This window comes from Rhinolophus sinicus, chromosome 8, assembly GCF_057876585.1.
Source record: "Rhinolophus sinicus isolate RSI-liver-muscle chromosome 8, RSI-T2T, whole genome shotgun sequence".
In the NCBI taxonomy this organism is placed as follows: domain Eukaryota; kingdom Metazoa; phylum Chordata; class Mammalia; order Chiroptera; family Rhinolophidae; genus Rhinolophus; species Rhinolophus sinicus.
This window is the reverse complement of record NC_142508.1, coordinates 22,505,479-22,528,455: the sequence shown is the minus strand read 5'-3', so window position 1 is coordinate 22,528,455 and position 22,977 is coordinate 22,505,479. Positions and strand designations below refer to the sequence as shown.

The following is a 22,977-nucleotide window of genomic DNA, read 5'->3' as shown; positions in this document are numbered from 1 at the left end:
CAACCCCATCCCCGCCTCTTTGGGGCACTCAGCCCACATTCCCGAGCAGGAGCCCCCGCGTGGAGCCCGCGCGCCAAGCGCCAGCGCCCAGTCGGAGCGCCAGGTGCAGGCGTCGCCCCGCCCTCCGCGAAAGCCCGGGGAGGGGACACCTGGTAGGAGATGACCGCGCGGAGGCGACGGCTCGGACCCCGGCCAGCCGCGCTCTGGGGACCCCCGTCCTGCCCTCGCCCTCCCCTCGGCGGGACGCGCCACGACGACCCAGGCGCGCCCCGGGGCCGTCCCCGGCCGGCGGTCCCGCGGTGAGCGGACGATGAAGGTGAAGGTGGGTGCCCGGTGCCCCCCAGCCTCCCTCCATCCTCCCCGCCCTCGGCCGCGGCTCCGTCCGCCTCCCCGACCGTCTCACCGGCCTCCCGCCCGCCTCTCCGCCAAGCTCGCCCGCCTTCGGCCTCCCTGCGGTCAGTGCTGCCGGAGGCCGACGGGAGCCGCCGCCACTTCTCGCTCGCGCTCCGCTTCCTCCCGAGCTGCTCCGGCTTCCCCTCACCTCCGCGAGTGGCCAGGAGGAAGCCGACTCGCCGCCGGGCCTCCTCCCCCGCGTCCCCGCCGCGACCAATGGGCCCCCGCCGCCGGGAAGCCGCGCCCGCCCCCTGGCGGTGGAGGACCGAGCGGGCGCCCGGGCGGGCCGGAGGGAAGGGCCGGAGAGCGGAGGGAGGCGTGTGCGGGCCGCCCGCCGCCCTCCGCCCCGCGCGGCTCAATCTGGACCTGCCACGTGGGAGCCAGGGCGCCGCTGCGGGCGCGGGGCTGCGGCCAAGGCGAGGGAAAAATGTGTCGCGCCCTCTCCTCCCCCGTTCACGCACACTGTCATAATCCTTACCTTAGGGCCGAAATTTTAAAACAGCCAGTCCCATCCTAGAGATCGACCGGCTAGGATGGTATTGAGGTGGTCCCGGTGTCAACCTAGCACGTTAGTCAATTTCCTCTGGACGCCTTCAAAGCTAGTTAACCTCGTGAAAATACCACCTGGTCAGAGCGCTGGAACGCTGGTAACCTTAAATGTTTGACCCAAGGAACCAGCAGTGCCTGTATTTTGCGCCTCATTTTGTTTAAATTATTTAGCAACATAACAGTTAGAAATGTTTTTTCCTCTCAACACACACTCCACGATTGTGTTGATAACTAGGTAATCGATGCAGACCCCACTGAACAAAACCTGATCTGAGAACACAAAATTGTTGCATAAGCCATATCCATATCAGGACAACACATGGTTGTAGAAATTAAGCTGCGTTAAAGAAGTGACAAGGTTTGACCATAGTAAGTGTTCTACCACGTCTTAGCTTTTCCTCTAGAAATATAAAACAAGGAACCTAAAGCATAACTGAGTTCTGGAGTTTGTATTGCATGATTGTGGGAGGAAGCAAGAAATGCATTCTGAGAGAACTTGGTGCCAAAATTTAACTGGGCCTTTGGGTGTGTGCTCTCATTTAATGCTCACAACTCAACCAAAGTAGGTATTATTTGTGTAATAACTTCAACAAATCAAAAAAACAAGACTCTAAAACTGAGTTGAAAAAACTTGCTAAAAAATACAGTGTAGTAAGTTGTGAAGTAGGAATTCCAGCCTGGCTCCATCGAGGTCCAAACAAACAAGGCACGTTGTTTCTTACAAAAAAAAACAAACACAAAACACAGCATTTACTGTACACATGCCTCCCCTGGTTTCCCATGTTTCAGTGAAAGAATTTATGAAGCCTCTTGAGTTGGGAAGTCAGGCCATAGTGGTGAAAGAGCTTTTTGCTCCATAATAGAATTGGCCTGTAGGAACAGGATGTGTGCATATTCTTATAGCACCACACTTGAAATAATTCCTCAGCTGAAAGTGTGTTTAACATCCCAATTCACCAATGACCATAGTATATAGCTTAAAACTCTTCAGTAATAATTAAGTTAATAATATGGGTCACAACCAACATGCTGATTCACTGAAAATGAAAAAGAATCACAACTTGAGGGTAAGCATTGTTTCATGAAACACTTGTACAGTTTCAGGTGTCGGTGAGTTTCTGGGTTACAATGTAAATTATATTTTTAATATAGATTGCAGCGTTTAAAATATGGTAAATCACTTCTTTAGAACACCCATTAATTAACCAGTTGTTTCAGCTACCTTTTTACTTGGCAAGAAGTGGGGGAGGCAGGGGAAGTAATCAGGATTAATGATTAATTTTAATAAGACTACAGAGAGCTTTGCAGCTCCAGGAGGTTTAATCCAAACAGGTGTTGCTGTGTTACATAATAGGTAATGATCATTTATAAAGCCAATATTTATTGTATACTTACTGTATGCCAGGCTCTTCTCTAAGCACTTTACATATATTGATGCATTTAATCCTCACAGTAATTTGATAAATTCAGAGTAGAAAAGTATGAGACTGAAAGGGAAGTTACCCAAGGTGCTACTGCTTGTACCTGGCAGTGCCGAGGTTCAAACCCACAGGCCCAGCCTCAAAGCACATGCCTGGTGTGTATTTGAAAATTCACCCTCTCTTCAGTGGGTGCAGGGTTTTATAGAAAACTGTAACTTATACTATGCTATTTCCCATAGAAGGATTACCTAATATTGTTAAATATAAAACTTGATGAAAAGCCTCAGAATTTTGATTGGATCCATTCTCAAGCAGAATATTCCATTTGGCATCAGTTTTCTGTATATGGAGTAGTAGATTGCTTGCAAATATGGTCACCAACTATCCCTTCCATTCCTGTAAATTCATGCCACTTTTACCATCAAGAGGTGGAGTCTGTATTCCCTCCTGTGGAACCCAGACTGGCCCTCGGATTCGTTTTGACTCATAAAATGCCATGGAAGTGATGCTGTGTGACTTCTGGGCTTTGCAGCTTCTGTTTGTCTTGGGATCCAGTCATCACATAAAGAAACTCAGATGAGGCTACTGAATCAGGAGAAACTACATGGAGAGGGAAAGAGAGACCTAGGTAGACCCAAACGATTCCAGCCACCCAGCTGAGGCACCAGCCTTGTGATGAAGTCATCTTGCATGTTCCAGTCCCAGCTAAGCCCCTACCTGAATGTACCACAGGAGTGACCCCAGACAATAACAAGTGGGGACCACCCCATTAAGACCAGCCAGCCCACAGAATCTTGAGAAATAATTGTTTGCTGTTGTTCTAAGTTGCTAAGTTTCGTGGTAGCTTTTTGTAGTATAACTGATAACTGAAACTTGGAAGAAAAGGTTTTTTGGGGGGAAGAAAAAGCTGACCAGTTCTGGGAGTAGAGTGTAAAGTTACGTTAAAATATTAAAGCGTGTTTATATTGATTATAAAATCCAACCTGTAGAGAGAAACGTGCCTACCTTTCTTAAAAATAGCAGGAGAAAAGCAGGTAGAATAATAAAAACAAGAATTAAAGTGTCAAACTGATACACACGCTGGGTTAAATACCACAGGCAGGTGTGGTTTAAAAATTATTACTCAGAATGTTTACAAAAATGTGCATTCAGACCTCTCAAACTTCATCCAGCCTGTTGGTAGAATCGCTTCTCGGCCTTTTGGCTAAGATCAAGTGCAGCCTGTTGGTAGAAGCCATGGGACGCGAGTGTTACTCCTTTCTCCCCACCAACTCCTTCCCTGCCAAGCCAGGCCCATCATCAGTTGAGCCAAGTTGAATCCTACGTGTCTATATGGATTCCAAATTTCCCAACTTCTCTTTTTTTTTTGCAGCCTGTGTTGGCCTGGTGGGCCAGCTGGACTTTTGCCTAAAGGCCTCACCCCAAATTCCTCTCCTTTCCTCTCATCCTCTGTTTTTGGCCAGAGAGAGGCTCTATACCCAGGCCCATGTCCCAGGCCTATCCCCACTCTTTCTGTCCTTCATGTTGGAGTCCTGACTTTTGTCGTAGGTTACCCAAGTTGATGCAGAAAGTGTAATGGATCATCAAGGAAAGACCTAGGGATGACTGAGTTGAGTACCTGCACTCAAACTCACGTACGCAATAAGGTATACTGAGTGTCCTTGAGACTACCACATACTAATATCTGTACCTTAAATAGCTGTATAAGGATGCTGTGTGCAGGAGCACCATCCATGGAAGAGAAGGCTAATATTCATGGTGAAGGTCTAGATCTTTGGAGGAATAATGCTCCCCATTCCCTTCAGCCGAGCGTCCCCAAATCAGCTTTGGAACCACTAAGGGGGTCTCGGTTTCAGGGTCACGAGGACCCATTTAACATGCTCTTTTTTTGGTTCAGCTACAAACAAACTTTTTTATTTATTCATAGTTAGATTTGTTTTAGTTTTTAGGAATCTGTAAGGGCAAAATAGTAGTTTATAAAGCTAGAATGCCTACATATTTCATGGCACATTTGATACATTTACCATTTTAACTTAAATGTTATCATTTTAACCATTTTAAGTGCACAATCCAGTAAACTAAGCATATTCACATTGTTGTACAACCAGCACCATCATCCATCTCTAGAACTCTTTTCATTCTGAAAAACGGAAACTCTGAACCCATTAAACAACAACTCCTAATTCCCCTGTCCCTCAAACCCATAGCAACTACCATTCTACTTCCTGTTTCTGTGAATTTGACTACTTTTTGACACCCCCATATAAGCCAAATAGCATAGTTCAAAAAGCTGGAATGCCCAAATTCTGTGACACCATATTTGATACATAAGCAACACAGTCTATACAAAATAAGTAATTTAATTTACAATGAAACATATGTAGAATACAATGAAATAATATTATAACAAATGTATCTCTGCACAAAGAGGGACTCTAGTTTTCTTTCCATCACTACTTTTCTAGCAACATACAAGACTCGATACCATAACAATTGGATTTTTTAGTATCTTTGTGATTCTACTGTGTTTTAGACAAGGTCTTTTAATAGATCTTTCATTGTGGGAAAATTTGGTAGTTTTGTCTTGGTTGTAAATCATATTAAATGAAATACTGAATATGGTAATCCACATCTAAAATATGTACTGGACTCATGCTATAGAAAAACTTCTCTTTCCCTGAAATTATATACAAGTGTGTATTATAAATAATTATTAAGATTACTAGGGGTTTCTTCAGAAGAATAGTTTACTTTCTGTCTTACAAAATATTACCTCCTAGAAAACTTTCTGACTCAGCATCATAATCTAAAAATTACTTTTTTTGAAGTCTTTTGTGGTAATGTTACCTGTTTGTAATGCAATATGCCAAACAAAGATACAGAAAACACACACACACACACACACACACACACACACACACACACAATATACTCATAGTCTACAAGGTATTTTAAAATACATATTTATCAGACCTTGGGAGAAAATACTTTTTTTTTTTTTTGCTGTCACAGAGCAAATGGGAAAATGTGACTATATCCCTGATGTTCAAATAATTCTAAGTAAATGAATAAATAATACTCACATTCAGTCGTCTAAAAACTTCTTTTCACATGCCATTTTAAAAATGTCGACCAGAACATGCTGAGAGGAAGCAACTGAACAAAGTTTGTGTTTTTCTTAAACATAATTGCTTCAATCTGTAACTTCAATTCTTGACTAAGAACTGCATATGAGACCTTTAGTCTAAATACAAAAGGATTCACTGACTGTGGTATTGAACATTACAATCTCTAATTACATTAAATTGAAATGCACTGTTTGCTTTGAAAGGCAAAGCAGTGGGAATATGGGTAACACGATATTATCCAGTTGTTAGTACTACATTCAGACCTGTTCTCTAGTGTATTTAATGGTCACTGAAGATAATTCAGCAACACTCCAGGAGGCCAAAATTCTATGTGGTTACAGCTGGTCTAAGAAATAAACAAGTAGCAAAACAAACACGAGAAAGCAAAACAAAATCCACTCCAGGTATTGTTGCCATCTTTGTGTGCTCTTTTCATGCAGTTTCATACATAATCCTAAATTTGTTGAACCTTTCCCTAATATTGCTAATTTCGATATCTCCTGTCCAAGGAATTAGATGGAAACATGGGAATCCCAGAAAATGCCTTTGGCTTTCAAATCTTACAGACGGTATGATTAGTGCAGGGCTGTATGTGCAAAATGACTTTCCTGGATACACCTGTGATCTACATAGGGCAAGGGACAGCCTATCTATCCCAATTTATTTAATTAACTGTATTTTCAATTTTAGGTCAATTTCTATTACAGTTTCTTCAATCCTCCTTCATCCAAAAGGTACCACATCTGCGCTATTTTGACCTTGTATCCTGGTCAAATATGAAAGGATATTCATGAGTCCCTAAGCTGTTCACGTTTTGCACTTTTATTTTGAAACATTTCTTGTAGAACTGCTTTGGCCTGACTGAGGTTTGGTACATATTTTTAAGTGTAATTTATTTACCCAGAGAAGTTTTGCTCAAATATAGCATCTGGTATTTTGCAGAGTTTTATCCAATAGTCAAATTTTCCATCTTTATTCATGAAGCAAAAGCCAGGGAAATTGCTCACTTTGCTTTAAAAAACCATGAGTAGGAAATGTAACCTTCAGTTTCTATAGATTCCAAAATAATGTTACTTTCCCCAATTCCTTTTTCTTTCTGTCCCACCAGGACACCCCTCCTCGACCCCACTGTTGTTTATCTCAGCAAGGGGCCCGAGATGGGAGAGTTGGGCTGGATTTGGAGTCAGACAGATGAATTTAGATCTTAGCTCTCTATCTATTACCAGCTGCTAAGTGACCTCAGACTAATTGCTTAGTCTGTCCAAACCAGTTTCCTCCCGGTAAATGTGAACCATAACAGTTCCCTCACAGTTTTGGGTTTTTTTTGTTTTTCTTTAGTAGTGGAGAACATAGTGTAGGAGATGAAACTCATTTGCTACATAAGGTCCCAGAGAATTCTTACGTGCCCTCACCCACTTTCCCCCTGATCTGCATGCAAAACTTTGGTGAGATGGCAGGCTCCCAGTTGTCCTGGAACTTTGCATGGTCTTTCTTTCCTACTCTCTAACACTCTTGGGGCTCATTTTTGAAGGGCTGTGTTCAGTTATTTTCTGTGCTGCCCTTTGCACAGAGCCTGTGCCAATTTCTAGGGGCTGACACCTCATGCCCCCTTTGCCACCACCCAGCCCACCAGAACTGTCCTACCTCCACCACCAGTGTTATAGCTCCTAGGTGCTCAAGTTCATCACTGGTCTTTTTCCCCTCTTCCAGGAGTCCGAAGACCACATGGTTTATCATTAACTATCTGTGCTTGTATCTAAACCGAAACTACTTACTTTGAAATTCTTAACTCACCTGTCAAATCCTCTCAGTTTCTCAGTTCCTTAATGGAGACAGAACTTGAACTGTTTTCTTACACAAACACCATTGTATCTCTTCATCAACCCTTCCCCTTTTTGTTTGTTTGTTTTTGTTGTTCAGTCATATCCTATTTCTCTTGGAGCTTCTTATATGTGGTGGGTCATTTTCCCCACCAAAGGGCTTAACATTCAATTTCATTTTAAGGGTTTCTCACTTGGCATCTTAATGCATTTCCTGAGGCAGAGATTGAGTATTCCCAGCATCAGTGTAGTGTCAGACACATAAAAGTTTTTCCCAAACGTTTATTGAGTGAAAAAATTAACTTGCTCTATAGGACTCTGAGTCCCCTGAAAATGTTTAAGTACATTTCACTTTCAAGAGAATACACACCTTCTGGCAACCACTAACCTATTATCCACCTCTGCAATTTTGTCATTTCAAGAACGTTATATAAATGGAATCCTACGGTATGTGGGATTTTGGGATTGCCTTTTTTCAGTCAGCATAATTCCCTTGAGATTCCCCAATTTGTTATCCTCAAGGATAAAGATGGGAGTGGGACACAAAAGGAAGTGGGTGTGGTTATGAAAGAGGAATTGAAGGGATCTTTGTGGTAAGAAGCTAGTAGTTCTGTGTCTTGTATTGGGTGGTGGATACATGAGACAACACAGGTGATCCAATTACATACAATAAAAACACACACACACACAAATGAGTATGATTAAAACTAGGGAAATCGGCCTGAGATCGTTGGATTGTATCTATTTCAATAACCTGGTTGCAACATGGCACTACAGTTTTGCATTATGTTACCATTTGAGGAAACGGGGTAAAGGGTACATGGGATCTCTCTCTTATTTCTTACCACTGCATGTGAATCTCCAAATAAAGTGTTTTAGAATACACATGAGGCATTTTTGCCTAAGACAGCATTCTTGAGAATCATGTAATTTGAATGTCAGTTTTTGAAAGAGCTTGTGGGATTTTGTACCTGCCATTTTAAAGAATTCAACGAGCCTAGGGCCATTGTCTCTAACTCCTAAGATAAAAAATGGTTCTATTACACACAGATGTGATGGAGACTAATTTCTACAAACAGCCCAAGGGAATGGTGGACATGTAAGTTTCCTAAAGCTGCCCATAACAAACGACCCCAATCTACATGGCTTACACAACAGAAACTTGGGGGGCACTGATTGATTATATTTGTGCGACTCTGACAGGGAAGGGCCCAAAGGAGGGGCCAGCTCAGGAGCTCTGGTGCAGACTGGCAAGAAGAGATGAAGTTCTGAGCGCATCTGGCAACAGTGGGAACTGAAAGAAACTGAGGGTATGGGAGATACCCAAGGCTTCATAGGGGCACACTCAGTGCAAGGGGCCTGTATTAGTCAGGGTTTTTCACAAAAACAGAACCAACAGGGTAATATAAATCATTGGCTCACGCGATTATGGAGGCTGACAAGTCCCAAGATCTTCCTGGTGAGTCGGCCAACTGGAGACCCGGAAGAATAGTTTCAGTTCACAGGCCAGCAGGTTTAAGACCCAGGAAGAACCTTAAGGCAGGACAAAGCTATGTCACCATTTGAAGACGGGCAGGCCGGAGGAACCTACCTTACTCAGAGGAGGGTCAGCCTTTTTGTTCGAATCAGGCTTCAAGCGATTGGATGAAGACCATGGAGAGGGTAACGGGCTTCACTCAATCTACTGACTTAAATGTGAATTTCATCCCAAAACACCCTCACAGTAACACCCAGAATAATGATTGACCAAGTATCTGGGCATCCTGTGGCCCAGTCAGGTTGACACATACCACTGACCATCACAGGGCCCCACACTCAGAAGGACCCTGCCTGGGGTTTAATGCCCTGTGGTCACTGTCTTAAAATTCATAATCATTTTATCTTTGAATTGTGTGTGAGAAATCTGATAGAACAATGAAGCATGCTTTGGAGACTTGGAGCCGCTGTTCACTTGCAATCCTACCTCCTGAAGTCTCCCCATCTCCCTACGTCGGGTTCTCTGCCACCAGTTCACCACCTCCCTAGGCTCTGCCCAACCTCGTGGCTGCGGCTGCCCTCTGCCCCCAGTGGACCCTGGTGCCGGTGCAGGGAGGATAGCAGGTGGGCAGGATCAGGACATGGTCAGTGGGCAGCTCCACGGGAGTGCGTGCTTGTCCCTCTCCCATCTAGGCACTAAGCCCGTCCTGACACAGCAGTTGCCATCTTGTGGGTCACTGTCTACTGGGCATCTGAGCAGAGGGCTTCCTTGATCCCACCTGGGGCCTGAAGAGCTGGTAGGAAGGGAACCTGGCAGCTGTAGCCCTGGGGAGGGGCTTAAGTGACCCTATGAGTGGGGGAAGTGCTGATTAACTTACAAATACAACACACCAGGGCAGACTGAGAGAGCAAGACCATGGAAGAGCCATTTACCTCCTTTAACAGTGTCCTTTTTCTGCTCTTTGAATAGAAGTTCTGCATTTTCATTTTGTGCTGGTCCTCACAATTTATGTAGTCAGCTGGGAAATACCATAAAGGAAGACTAGGCTTTGTGATTAAATGGATGTGAAAATTGCAGAGACAAAATTTATCAAGCTTATGATTTTAGATGACAGAGGAAGTAGAAAGCTCTATTACCAAAAATTGCTAGTCAGAAAAGGAGCTAATCTCTGAGGATGGTGGCCAGTCATGTCTGGTATGTTAAAATGTGAACGTGTATGCACATCACATTTCCAGGACTAACATTCAGAGCCCTGCCTGCTGAGTGGACCATCACGCAGGGGTGTCAGGTGGGGGTCTCAGTGCCCGCTCCCCACATAAGAACGCAGGATATGGTGAGGCCAAAAAGGAACACCCACGGAGCCATAGATAGGGGAGTCATACCACTATAGTCTCACTGGTGGCTGGGTTGGAGACACAGGAAGGAGGAGCCACAAGATCTGCAACCCACCATGCTAAATGCAATCCGCGCTTGCTAGCTCAGCCACCATCTGCTTGCTAGCCCCCATTTGCTGCTAGCGTAGCCACAGAAGTTATATTAGTGGCCAATGGCTCACTGGTTACAGCAGACGGCCAACTAGCCACAGCTGATGGCCATCCAATCACAGTTGATGGCCATTTACTACCCGAGTGAGCACCTTTCCACGTGAGGGCGAAAGCCTGGAAACTGCGCTCCTGGCTCTGTCCCCACAGACCCCAATATGCTCCTCATTCTTTCAAGCTGTGGAGGTACCACCTTGACTTGGGGCATCCTCCTTCCACTGAACCTCGTACTCCTCCAACTCCCCCAAAGTTGCTCTTTGCAAAAGGTGCAAAGAAGCTGATTTAGCTTAGGGTCATGTGTACTTGTCGCAAGGAAAAGAGACTAGCTTAAGGGGCCATTGTGACATTTGTATTTTACTGTCATTCACTTCAGTCTTGACAGTGTGATAATTCATTTGTTTCAGTTTGATCTCAACACCAGGGTAGTCAGTTGCACTAGTCAGAAATTCACAATTTCAGGGTTGTCTGTTCACATTTAGGAAAGGCTTCACCCTAGAAGTAGTTATGCTACAGTTGCACCAGATACCTTTATCTCCCATCACCACCAAAGGCTTTGCTAATTAGTATAATACAAGTTAGAAATTGTGTTCACTCATTAGATAAATCAGTGGTTTTGTGATATACATATTAGATAAAAATATTTTAGAATGTCCTTTCCCCATCATGTGAACAAGATATAAGAATCTAGTAAACCTGTGTCCTTAAGAATGATCCCTAAAGTTATGAACATATCAAATGAATCTCTTCTGCAAGTTGTGTTCGAACCACTTCAGAGCACAGAGAACTGGGATCTCATAGAGTTTATGGAACAGGTTGTATGAATGGTTTTATGCCCATTTTTTGCCCGTTTGCTTCATAAATGTACTTGTGGCAGATTTGGGTCCAGGATTCACTTTTGCTGTAAACTGTTAGCAAGTTTTAGCATCTAGATGTTGGTTGACCTTCAACCACCTCTATTGGCAACTACCATTAACTATAACAAATCATCTAAAAGTTGTAATGAGCGTATCGGCTTCGCACAGGTTAAAACTCTTCATAAACTCATGTACATACTAGTCACACAGAGACACTCATGTAGCAGATGTTATTCACTTGGGTGTCTTGAGAGCCCAATGCTATTGGAAATTACTGAGGTGAGTTTCCAAAAGAAAACGCTGAGAACTTGTCTTTGGAATTTGAAAGAGAAATCCAACGAAAGGAATGGGTCGTCTTGGCTTCGAAAAGATCTTTGCAGCGATGTCAAAGTACAAATTATGTACAAAAAAGAAAAAGAGGAAATGCCAAAAAAGACTCTTAATTTCCTGGAGATATTGATGTGTCTTTGTAGAAAATGAGACACATGGAGATTTTTTTTTTTAAATACAAAGGGAGTTCAGAAATATGCAATATAAAATTACTTAAAAAAAAGTTTTCCTCTCTATGAGTTCTGTGGGGGCAGAGCCCCAGAAAGTAGTTTACAGGCTCTCGGCCTCACGTGGAGGGGTGCTGGCTCGGGTAGTAGATGGCCGTCAGCTGTGGCTGATTGGCCGTCAGCTGTAGCCAGTTAGCCAATTAGCCGCTAATATAACTGCTGCGGCTACGGAGGAGAGTGGAGGAGAGTGAAAGAGAGTCGTCGGTGGGTTGCAGACAAAAGGGACAGCAAGTCGCACGTCCAGTGAACCCAGCCTCCAGTGAGACCGTAGTGGTATGACTCCCCTACCTATGGCTCCGTGGGTGTTCCTTTTTGGCCTCACCATATCCTGCGTTCTTGTATGGGGAGCGGGAGCAGAGACCCCGCAGGCTTCCCCGCACGACAAGTTCCTTTCCTTTTTAATTCTTTTGTCCCTATGTGTGGATAAGTATCCCAGGAAGATCATGTGATTCTTTCCCCCCACAAAAATGATGAAGAATGAAGAGGCAAGGTGTTTAGCCCAACAAAAGGACCATGTAATTTGTAAGCAGCATCAAGCATTTTCTTAGACCTTGTGGTTTCCTTTAACAGATTCAACTTCCTTAAAAGGAAGTAAGTTATGGTTCAAAATAGCATTTTTCCCTTTTGTTATGCCTATTATTTCAGAAAACATATGGAGCTTCTGAAGCCCGTTCATGGACACCGGGTTACAATCACCTGAATCACCCTTTCAATTATGAAAAGGCTGCTAAACAAATCGTCCCACTGGCCAAATACTAAAATACTAAGTAGTGAATAACTTCCTGAAGGTTGAATGATTTTAGCGACCTAGGGAAAAGACTGCTTCTTACATAATGGTGTTCTAATACTTCTCCACAATATAGGATGCAAGAATATAATTGTGTTCAGACTTTTATTTTATAGGGCTAGCACTTTATGAGATCTTTTATAAAGGTCATATGTCAAAGGCTAAGTAAGTGGTTGGTTATTTTCACACATTTGACCAACCGTACTGAAAAAAATAATACTAAATGTACCTGATATGTTTCGTTTTAGTTTCTTTTGATGAACTTTAAGGCTTTTATAACTTGTCTGTGGGGACAGGTCCCAGAGAGCATTTTCTAGGCTCTTGGCCTCACGTGGAAAGGTGCTGACTCGTGTAGTAGATGGCCATCACCTGTAACTAGTTGACCATCAGCTGTAACCAGTTAGCCATTGGCCACTGATATAACTGCCGTGGCTGAGCTAGCAAGGGCAGATTGCAGTTGGCAAGGGGTGGGTTGGTTGGCAGAGAAGTGGACCGCGGGCTGCGGATCGTGTAGCTGCTGCTTCCTGTGTCTCCAATCAGCCGCCAGTGAGAATTTAGTGGTATGAACCCCCTATCTATGGCTCCGTGGGTGTTCCTTTTTGGCCTCACCATGTCCTGTGTTCTTGTTCGGGGAGCAGGACTAGAGTCGCTGCGTGATATCGTCTTTTAACATCTTTGAGCTTTTGTGCATAGTCACTTTCCACTACAAAGTGTCAGTAATCTTAAATGGGCATTTGAATTACATTTAACATGTAATATTTTCTACTGCTTTTAACATGTCTTATATGTAAAAAGAGAAGAGTATGGGGAGGCAAGTCCCAGTAATATGAGCTAATCTGAGCCCCCCTTTAAATAGGGTCTCATTTTACCCCAATTAGCTGCTACTTCCTTCCCAGGTCCCTCTCATCACTTTCTTTCATGGATTCCAAACAGCCCAACACCACCACTAATTAATCTTCAGGCTATTTGTACTTACTACTTCTCCTTGTCTAGGTAGGAGAAGAAAAAAATCCTTTCACCTTGGTTACAATTTGACAAAAGGAATTCATTAATTAAGAGGCTAAGAGAAAAAAAATGAAATAAGGAAAAATAATGGGAATATAGGAAGAGACGATATCATAGAGCAAAATGGCATATTTTAAGGTAAACAAGTTAAGTTATACCTGGACTTGGCTGAATAAAGTTGTCAGGACAAATATCCAAGCGCAAAAGCAAACAAGCCACTGAGACACCTAACCTCTGGTATCTTTGTGTTGTCGTCATAACGTGGGTGAGTCAGTGGGGATCTCTGTCCCTCCCAGAGCCTACGTTTCAATTTCTGTTTTGAGTTTATGCTCTTTCCTATCACCCAGTCCTGAGCTGGTCTCCAGCTCTGCGTGACTTTTGCTTTCTTAAGCACTCTGTACCCCATCTGGTTAAGAAAGCTACTGCCACACGACTTTAGGCAGCCTTGTTTTTTTCCATTTTCTCCTCTCATGACTGCATTGTAATATTTTGACCTCTTTTACCCCTTGATTTCTCCCTCCCACTGCCAAAATACTTTCCCTACATGCAAAGGAATTCAGAGCCCAGAGAGAGGAGGAGGAACTCCTACTTAATTAATGTGAACTCACCTTTCTGTGATTCGGCTTCCTTGCTGCTGGCTAAGGATCATATTCTGGCCTGATCACCATGGCAGTTACATGGCTTTTGATGGTGGTGCCATCCTTGTGAAAAGCTGTATATCTCCTGTTTTTCTTGCTCTCTGTCCATCATAAAAGTTCTTTTTTTCCTTTCCATTCTGAAATGCCCATATCCTAATTCACTCTCCACTGAGTTCTAGTTTCAAATTTCAGATATGTAACTTCATCTTAGTTGGTTTGGGGTGTAAATGGAATCAGTTGAGGCACTCAATAAGCCCCTGATCCATCTTCCCAGGTGCTGGCTGATGGCTTTCTTCCCAGAAGTCGTTTATTATTCTGGTAAAATGGGATTTTCTGTTTCATTTACCTTCTTTGTCTTTTCTATTCAGATCCCTCATGGTCTTTAAGTAAGGAGTGATCAATATTAGCGGCAGAAAGTTCTTTTAGTTACTCACATCTAATGTCTGTGGGAATTTACTCATTAAATACATGTGTGCCAAGCACAGTTGTGACAATTGGGGATTTGGAGAGGAATATGTGGAGTCGGTGTCTTTATGGAGTGTACAGTATAATAGGGGAGGACTTGGGGGTATGAAGGGATTTGAGATGGTATGTTTCTGGGCAGGAAACTTTGATTAATTTTGCAAGCTCAAGAGCAGAGGCCAAGGCCAGTACCTGGAGGAAATCTGGTATAAAATGAAGAGAAAGTGTGGCTCAGGGAGAGATTGGATTTCTGGACACTCAGGGTGAACTTGGCATTGGCTGAAATGTATCAAAAGAGAAGAAGAAGTATGCATTTGTATCAGCTTCTGGACTCTAAGTCTACTATTGGTTGGCCACCAAATCAGACTTTTTAAAAGGGGATAAATTAAGTGAATTCTGTATATCTTTCTCACCATCATGGATCAAAATTGAGATGGATAATACAATATCAGAAAATAATTGATTTTAGAAACAATCAAAAATGAAGATTATCTCATAGCATGTGTGTACTTGTAAATAAAAAAGATTATATTCAAAGCATATAATCAATCAAAAGGCCTCTTCTAACTATGAATGATACTAAGTTATTATAATTGCTTAAAGTTATAGTTTTTATAGCTTTGTTTTCTCTTTCCATATGGAGGAAATTTTAGAAAGGAACATGAGAGGTTAATAATACCTACATTTCCTTTTAATTACAAACATCTTTTAATTCACTGTTAAAATATTTCAATAGATATGTTTAACTCCTAATCCTGTAATTAATGGGGGCAGAAGTGAGCTGAATTAGTTTTGTCAATTCTCCTCTCATAAGATTAATCGAGTATATATTCCATATTACCAAGATTTGAACAAGGTAGAGATATATTTATATTCTTGATAATATTTCTTCTGTTTAGAAAATTGTTGCTATTATGCATGTGAAGTTTATAAGTTCAACAGAAATGAATGTGAGTAAACTTTTATCCTCATTCTTAAAAATTATTTTTCATAAAGTTGTATATTTTTCTCTCCTATTTACAAGATTCACCATTATAATTATAGAATGCTGACTCTATTCCTAAAAGCATTTATTTAGGGAGTACTTGGCATTTACTTAGAGAAGTAAAACAAAACTTACTTCTGTTTCTTTGCTCCAATTTTGTGTTTACTCACCACAACTCGCACCAACCTAAAGGAACTCAGAGTGTACATGATGACCAGGTAGTTAAGTAGGAGACTTTATTTGACTGACCCAGTGCACAGATAGACATTCCCACTCAGAGCCTCTCTGAAGAGTGTGGAATCAACACCGTTCCTGTGGAAGTGTGCCTCCTCATTCCTCTTCAAGTCAATATCTATCTATCATCAATTATCTGTCTGTCTGTCTGTCTATCTATCGATCGATCTATCTATCTATCTATCTATCTATCTATCTATCTATCTATCTATCTAAAATAAGTGAAAGAAAGCTTGAACACCAAAGGCATCCTTTAATCTTGAAGAGAAAAAGAGGAACAAAGAAGGGATTATCGATTGAATGGGTATGTGGGGCTTGGAGCCTGGGGAAGGAACAGCCAGGTATTTTTCAGCTGTTTTTACTTGGTACTATGAGAAAACTTACAGATTTTGTTTACATATGAACTTCAGGTCTTTTTTAAAACACCAACTGCAATGATGGATAAATAAGAAAAATGGCTTCCATTTTACTATAACCTGAGGATGGCTCTGTCCCTATTGACATGAATTTCTGCTTTTTCAAACAAAAAGCAGAAAATAAAAAGAGCAGAAATAAAAACTAACCAAACAAAAAACCCCACAAAACAATTTTGGTTGTCTCTGTGCTTGTTTCTATGTATTAGGTAGATCTGTTATGTCTCCCAGTCTTGGCTAGGTGGCCTTATGTTGTAGGTGTCCTGTGGGGTCTGGCATAGTCTTTTTGGTCACCTGCTCCAGGTACTCCAGGAGTGTCCCTTTTGTGGGTTTTGTGTGTCCTCCTGTTATAGTTGAACCTTGATTGCTATCGGGCGTGTGAATGGGTGGGATTGACCCTCAGGCTGATTGGCTATGAGATTTGGACACTTCCACAGATTACAGGCTGCTGTACAGGAGCCTTACTTCACTGAGTGGGATTTACCTGTTGAGACCTCCCTTTGGTTGTGCCACATGTGGTTCTAATTGGATGGTGCTCTGCTGTGGGCTGAGCCAACCTCCAAGTATGTTGGTTCTGGGGCCTCTTTGTGAGGGGTTCTGATGCAGGCCTAGTTCACCCACTGCCTGTGATTGACTGGGGACTACCTGGTAGGAGCTACAGTGATCCACAGTTGTTCACTGGCTGTGCTAACCCTGGAGGCATGTGGGAAAGGCCAAGCTGTGAACCGAGGATGGCTGCCACCTGTACTGGGCCTGGGGTAGCTCCTATCAGGCTTTGCCTGATCTCCCACCTCAATAGTCAGTGGCCCCTTACTCCACTTCATTTTCTTCATAGTAATAATAGTAGGTTTATATTTTTTATTTGTTTACTTGTTTATTGTTTTATTTGTTTACTTGTTTATTATTTCTGTCATGAAATTTAAGCTACATTTTGTCTTGTCCAATCACTCTTTCCTGGGGACATAGAATAGTGCATACCACCCAGAAACACTCACTAAATTACTCAGTAATACCAAGACTAATATAGCATCTTCCCTCTAGAATAAGTTCAACAAAAAAAGTACATTTGAAGATGACAACATAATCACTTTTCAAGAGCTTTATTCTAAATTACCGAGTGTCAATGTAAGAAGCATCCAAACCTGTAGAGAATCTTTATAAAATTTTATTTGAGCCAAACTGATGGCATATGTTAAGGAGCAAGATCTCAAATGCTCTGGAGAATAACAGTTTTACAGCTTCTTTTACGCATTTGAAATTAAGAAAGATTACATGGAGGTGGGGAAAAGCAAAGTGTGGGTTGGAATACAGGATAGTTACGATTATATGCTCTCTTGAATGTGGTCACATTTATTCGGAAGGTGTGTTAACCTATATGCACAGAAACAATGGGCAGGACTTACTTAAGGCAAAGGTAAACCTTTTACTAAAACATTATATGCCTGGGGAGTGACTACCCATCATGACCTGCCCAGTTAGGAATTTATGATCAGATCACCCTGTGAGGTGACTTTCCACAGAACTCCCCCCCCCCCTTTTTTAACATCCACACAAGTTAAAAACCTTTTAAGTTTGTTCTTCTCCCACGAGAAGTCATCTTCATCATCATGTATGCTATATGAAGGAAATTTTTGTACAGTAGAAATATTGCATAGTTTCTAACTCAGTTCTTCAAAAACTATGTGAGCACTTTCTATACAACAGGCATTGTATTTGCAAGACAGTTTACCAAGATTATAAAACATTAACTTAGGCATGAAATAAGTAACTAAACGAATTCCATGATAAATAGGTAAGGATCTAGGTCATCTTGATGTTAGAAGATATGTTGCTACAATATCAATAGCAGTGATAGCATACTTGTCAGGATTCTGCAGAAGCACAGAACCAATAAGATGTATGTGTGTATCTATGAATATGGGGGGAGGGGAGAGAGAGAGAGAGAGAGAGAGAGAGAGAGAGAGAGAGAGAGATTCAAGGAATCAAGAATTGGTTCATGAAATTATAAGGGATGCAAGACTAATATCTGCAGGGTGGGCAGGCAGGCAAGAGACTCAGGGAAGAGTTAGTGTTGCAATTTGGGTCTGAATGCCATCAGCTGGCAGAATTTCCTCTTCCTTGTATGAGGTCAGTCTTTCCTATTTCTATTAAGGCCTTCAGCTGTTGGATGAAGTCCATCCACATTATGGAGGGTGGTCTACTTTACTCAAAGTTTACAGATTTAAGGGGCGACTGATGAGTTCAGTTGGTTAGAGCACAATGCTCATAACACCAGGGTTGCCAGTTCAATTCCCGCACGGGCCAATGTGAGCTGCACCCTCCACAACTAGATTGAAACTACTACTTGACTTGGAGCTGATGGGTCCTGGACAAACACACTTAAATAAAAGTTGTTTTTTTTTTAAGTTTACAGATTTAAATGTTAATTTTTATCTGAAAACTACTTTCACAGAAACATCTAGAATGTTTGCTCAACTATCTGGGCACTGTGGTCTAGCCAAGTTGACACATAATATCACATATAGTAAAGGGAAAAAAGTTATGTCTTGAGTAATTTTATCCTGATATCACTGCTAGTTGCATTTTTGATGCAGGGTAGAAGTGTTTCATGAAAACTTTGATTTCATTTATTCTGTAAATTGTCCTTTGTAATTAAATCAAATAATTAGAAGTTTTTTTTTAAAAAGTTAACATACATACAAGAGTCTTTCTCTACTTTTCCATTTTTTATATATAATCCAAAGAAAACAATTAAAATGCCATGCCATTAAAATATAAAGCAAGGCATTCCTTATAGGAGAAAAGTATTCTTTTGCTAGATTAAAAAAAAAAAAAAAAAAAAAAAAAAAATTAACGTATTAAATCTTATCAATTATGAGCTAGGTATTATCACTACTTGGGAAGAAGCAATAAAAAACATTATTTCAAAACTGTGGGTAGACCTATATTTTCTCCAGCCTACACACTTCAGTTTTGATCCATGGGAGCTGTTAACAATCATTTTGCATATATAAAACTACACAATTTTATGTCTATCAAATTTCACCACCATCTATTGAAGTGAAAGGTAGGAACACAACCAGTGACAGAAATGAACTGTGCAAAGCCAAGGTGAATTGTGCATGACCGCACACCAGTGAATCGTCGGATACCAATCCTGCTGCAAGGGAGACTTAGTTGTTTTAGAAATAGAGCACCATAATTGCGCATTCCATTTTCATCCCAGAACTCAAGCAGGAAGGGACTTTTCCTACCAAAGGGAGACTTGATAACTTATCCTGCCCAGCAACAGGGCTAAGAATACTACCCAGAGAGGAGCATAGTACCCAAAGATGTAGGAAGGAGAGTGTAGTACTCAGAAAAGACCCAGAACCTCAGGGCTGAGCCAAGAGAAATGCTAGACATATGAATGTCACTTTCTAGTTGTGTGAACTTGGGCAAGTTATTAACCTCCTTGATCCTCTGTTTTCTCCTTAGTAAAATGAGGATAATACTACCTACAACATACTGTGGTTGAGATTAAATGAGATAATGTATTTATAGTGGGGACATTTGTTTTGGTCATTGTGGGCACAGAGCCAGGAGTGCAGTTTCCAGGCTCTCTGCCTCACGTGGAAAGGTGCTGGCTCGGTTATTAGATGGCCATCCTCTGTGGCTGGGCGGCCATCAGCTGTTACCAGTTAGCCATTAGCCACTAATATAACTGCCTTGGTTACTCTAGTGGGTTGGTTGGTTGGTTGGTTGGCAGAGAAGTGGATGGCGGATTGTGGCTAGCAAGTGCGGTTAGCAAGTGGACTGTGGATTGCAGATCTTGTTGTTTCTATTTCCTTTGTCTCACCTGGCCACCAACAAGACTGGGGTGCAGGAAGACCCTTCGTTGGGATACTGGTGGATGTTTGCTTTTGTGTCTCAACCAGCTGCCAGCGGCAATATAGTGGTATGAACTCCCCTATCTTTGGCTCTGTTGTTCCTTTTTGGCCTCACCCTATCCTGCGCTCTTGTGCAGGGAGTGGGATCAGAGACCCTGCATGACAGCCATACAGCATCTCATCTGTCGAGACCCCGCTGCTCCAGTTCTCCATGTGATTCTAGAGGGATGTCAGTCATAGGACCCACTCTGTGATGTCAAGTGTGGGCACATGATCAGGGCGAGGATAATCAGAATTTCTTTCCAGAAATTTGAATCTTGAATGGAGACACACTGAGATGCAAGCATTCTTTGAGAGTTCTGCTACTGAGGTCTTAGAAGCCATTCTGGCCCCTGTACTTTCTGAGACTTAATTGTTCAGTTTTCCCTCTGATTCTGTTGGAAGCACAGCATTCTGGCTTCAGTTGGCCATGCCACTGTTTATTGCTTGTAATCAAAGAACCCATAATAATATGGAATATAAATTGCTTAGCACACCTGCTTAGTAATAGCGCAAAAGTTATTTTTATTGTTACACCAAAATTTTTGGTGCTTAGTTCTAATTGCAGAATGCTCTCAACAAGGTTTTGTTTGTTTCTTCTATTGTGGGGATGCTACAGTCCTCTTTTAGAAAAGCAGCATGATATAGCAGAGACAATGTTGGACTGGGCATTAGGTGATTGTGTTCTGGTCTTGGGCCTTCTACCAGCTTGTTTCATGCCCTTGGACTGTGACCCAGCCTCCCTAGATCTTTCTTTATGTATAAAGTAAGAATGTTGGGCTGAATGATCTCTGAGGTATATTGTAACTCTAAATTGGGTTCTTTGCACATTTAACTTTAATATTAAGCACACTATTTCGCAGACATTGACAAGCTGATCTAAAAATTCATATGGAATAGCAAAGAACCCAAATAGCCAAAACAGTCTTGAAAAAGTACAAAGCTGGAACATTCACATTTTCTGAGTTCAAAACTTCTTACAAAGCTGCAATAATCAAATGGATTCTCATCTAAAATCAGGATAATGAGCAAAATATAAACCTTTGGGAAAAACCAACTTTCAAGTGTTGGGAAGACTGAGAGCTAATCTCAAATTCAAAAGGTTAAAGGCAGGATTGAAATCAGTACTCCTGAGCCAAGAGCTGGACAGAGCCAGGGCCTGAGATAGAGAGCAATTCAGGAAAAAAGTAAGGAGGGTCGTGGAGGCAGAGTCATGGTGAAACTTCAGCTCATTTTCATTAGTTCACAGTATGTAGGTACGTTGGTCTAGGTTTAATAACTAACAATGGAGCAGGGTGAGATTTACTTTTAGGGCTCCATCTGATAAGCATTGATTGATGTCTAGGTCTCTTGTTCCAAATCTCTAGTTGAGATTGAAGGGAAGTTTGTCCACAATGAAAGAATGGTTTCACAATGTATTCATTCAATTATTCCTAAATCGTCTTGCTTTCTGGGTCACCCTTCCCGTTAATCCAAGTAATTACTTTGGGCCACTATCTTACGGTATGTGCTATGGGAAGGAAAGCACCCTCCCCATATTTCCATGTCTTCCTGATCTCCTATTACTCATAATTTCTAACCCTTTTCATTCTTAATCCCACTTATGCTCTTGAGTCCTACAGCTGTCATCTTTGTCTCGTCATGCCACATATGGCCCCTGTCCCTCCTCCTGCAGTCCCCAAAGCTCCACTAGCCCTGGGCTGTTGTTGTATTTAACAGATATCTACATGGGGTTTGAGGATAATAGGACCATTGCTATATTTAATGAAGCGATTTTAATAACCCATTTCTAATAACCCACCTAGCATCTACCCATTTTTCCAGGTGATGGGCATAAAGCATTGATGGAGCAACGGAGCAATAAAGAGAAAATTCCTGTCTTCATGTTGTTTACATTTTACTTGAGACACAGATGATAAGTACTTTTAAAAACCACATTAAGTAGTTCTCACACTATTTCAGAATTTAGAAAAAAAAATGGGCTTGGCTTTTTTAAAGGATTGCTTCCTGTTTCCCACACCCGTTTCTCTGAAGAGCAAAAGAAGGAAAAACAAAAGGGAGGAGAGAAAGGTCATAGGACAGAGATTCCTAATAGTTACCGCACGATGCCTGTACTCCTGCGTGAAGAGCACAGAAGGTAGACACTGCTCAGAGTTCTGCAGAAGAAAGGGTTTGTGGACGTCCTCCATCTTGGATCAGTTGGTTCCAGGTTTTATCTCCACAAATGGGTGTGGTCTGACGTGGGAAATTACCCCTTTCTACCTTATGGGCACGAAGGTCCTTTCTACCTTATCTGTACGAAGAGCCACCCCTACCTGTTCGCCCTGATAGATGGTTTTTACTTAGTATGATGACAGGTCTTTTCTCTGGAATGCTCTGTTTCCAACTCATGATTAATATATTTCATTAATGTCCCTTCCTTTGATGATTTTAGTAATTTACAGAGGTGAACTTTTTCTGTTGTAACTAATCCAGATAGCTTTGGATATTATACATTTCATTATAAAATGGTACAGAAAATGGGCATTTTCTGACCAAATGGAAGGGAGGGTCTCTGGTCTCTGACCAGATAAAGGTAATCCCCACACCCCTCTCAATCACAGATGCCATCTTTCTTAAAGATCCACCGATATCCTCCCCAGAAGGACATGTAGTCTCAGTTGCTCTTTGTCTGTAGGCCTTTCTCATCTTCTATTTAACTCTTTCTTCTAAAGCTGCTCTTGGAGTTCCAGGTGTGGGGACAGAGCCAGGAGTGCAGTTTCCAGGCTGTCAGCCTCACGTGGAAAGGTGCCGGCTCGGGTAGTA

At 42.0% G+C, this 22,977-nt stretch overlaps 1 protein-coding gene across 4 annotated transcripts in view; it reads right to left on the bottom strand.

Annotated features, from left to right (window-relative positions):
• The window catches only part of FAM3C (FAM3 metabolism regulating signaling molecule C), a 48,635-nt gene extending 47,994 nt beyond the window's left edge, over nucleotides 1-641 (bottom strand). The window contains exon 1 of one of the 4 annotated variants that reach the window (XM_019750072.3): nucleotides 542-641. The gene's annotated coding sequence lies outside the window, so the exon portion shown is untranslated. Of the gene's footprint in view, nucleotides 1-403 lie in introns of all 4 variants that reach the window. The other 3 variants (XM_074315665.2, XM_074315666.2, XM_019750071.3) reach the window with 3 other exon arrangements.
• Between the last annotated feature and the right edge of the window lie 22,336 nt (nucleotides 642-22,977).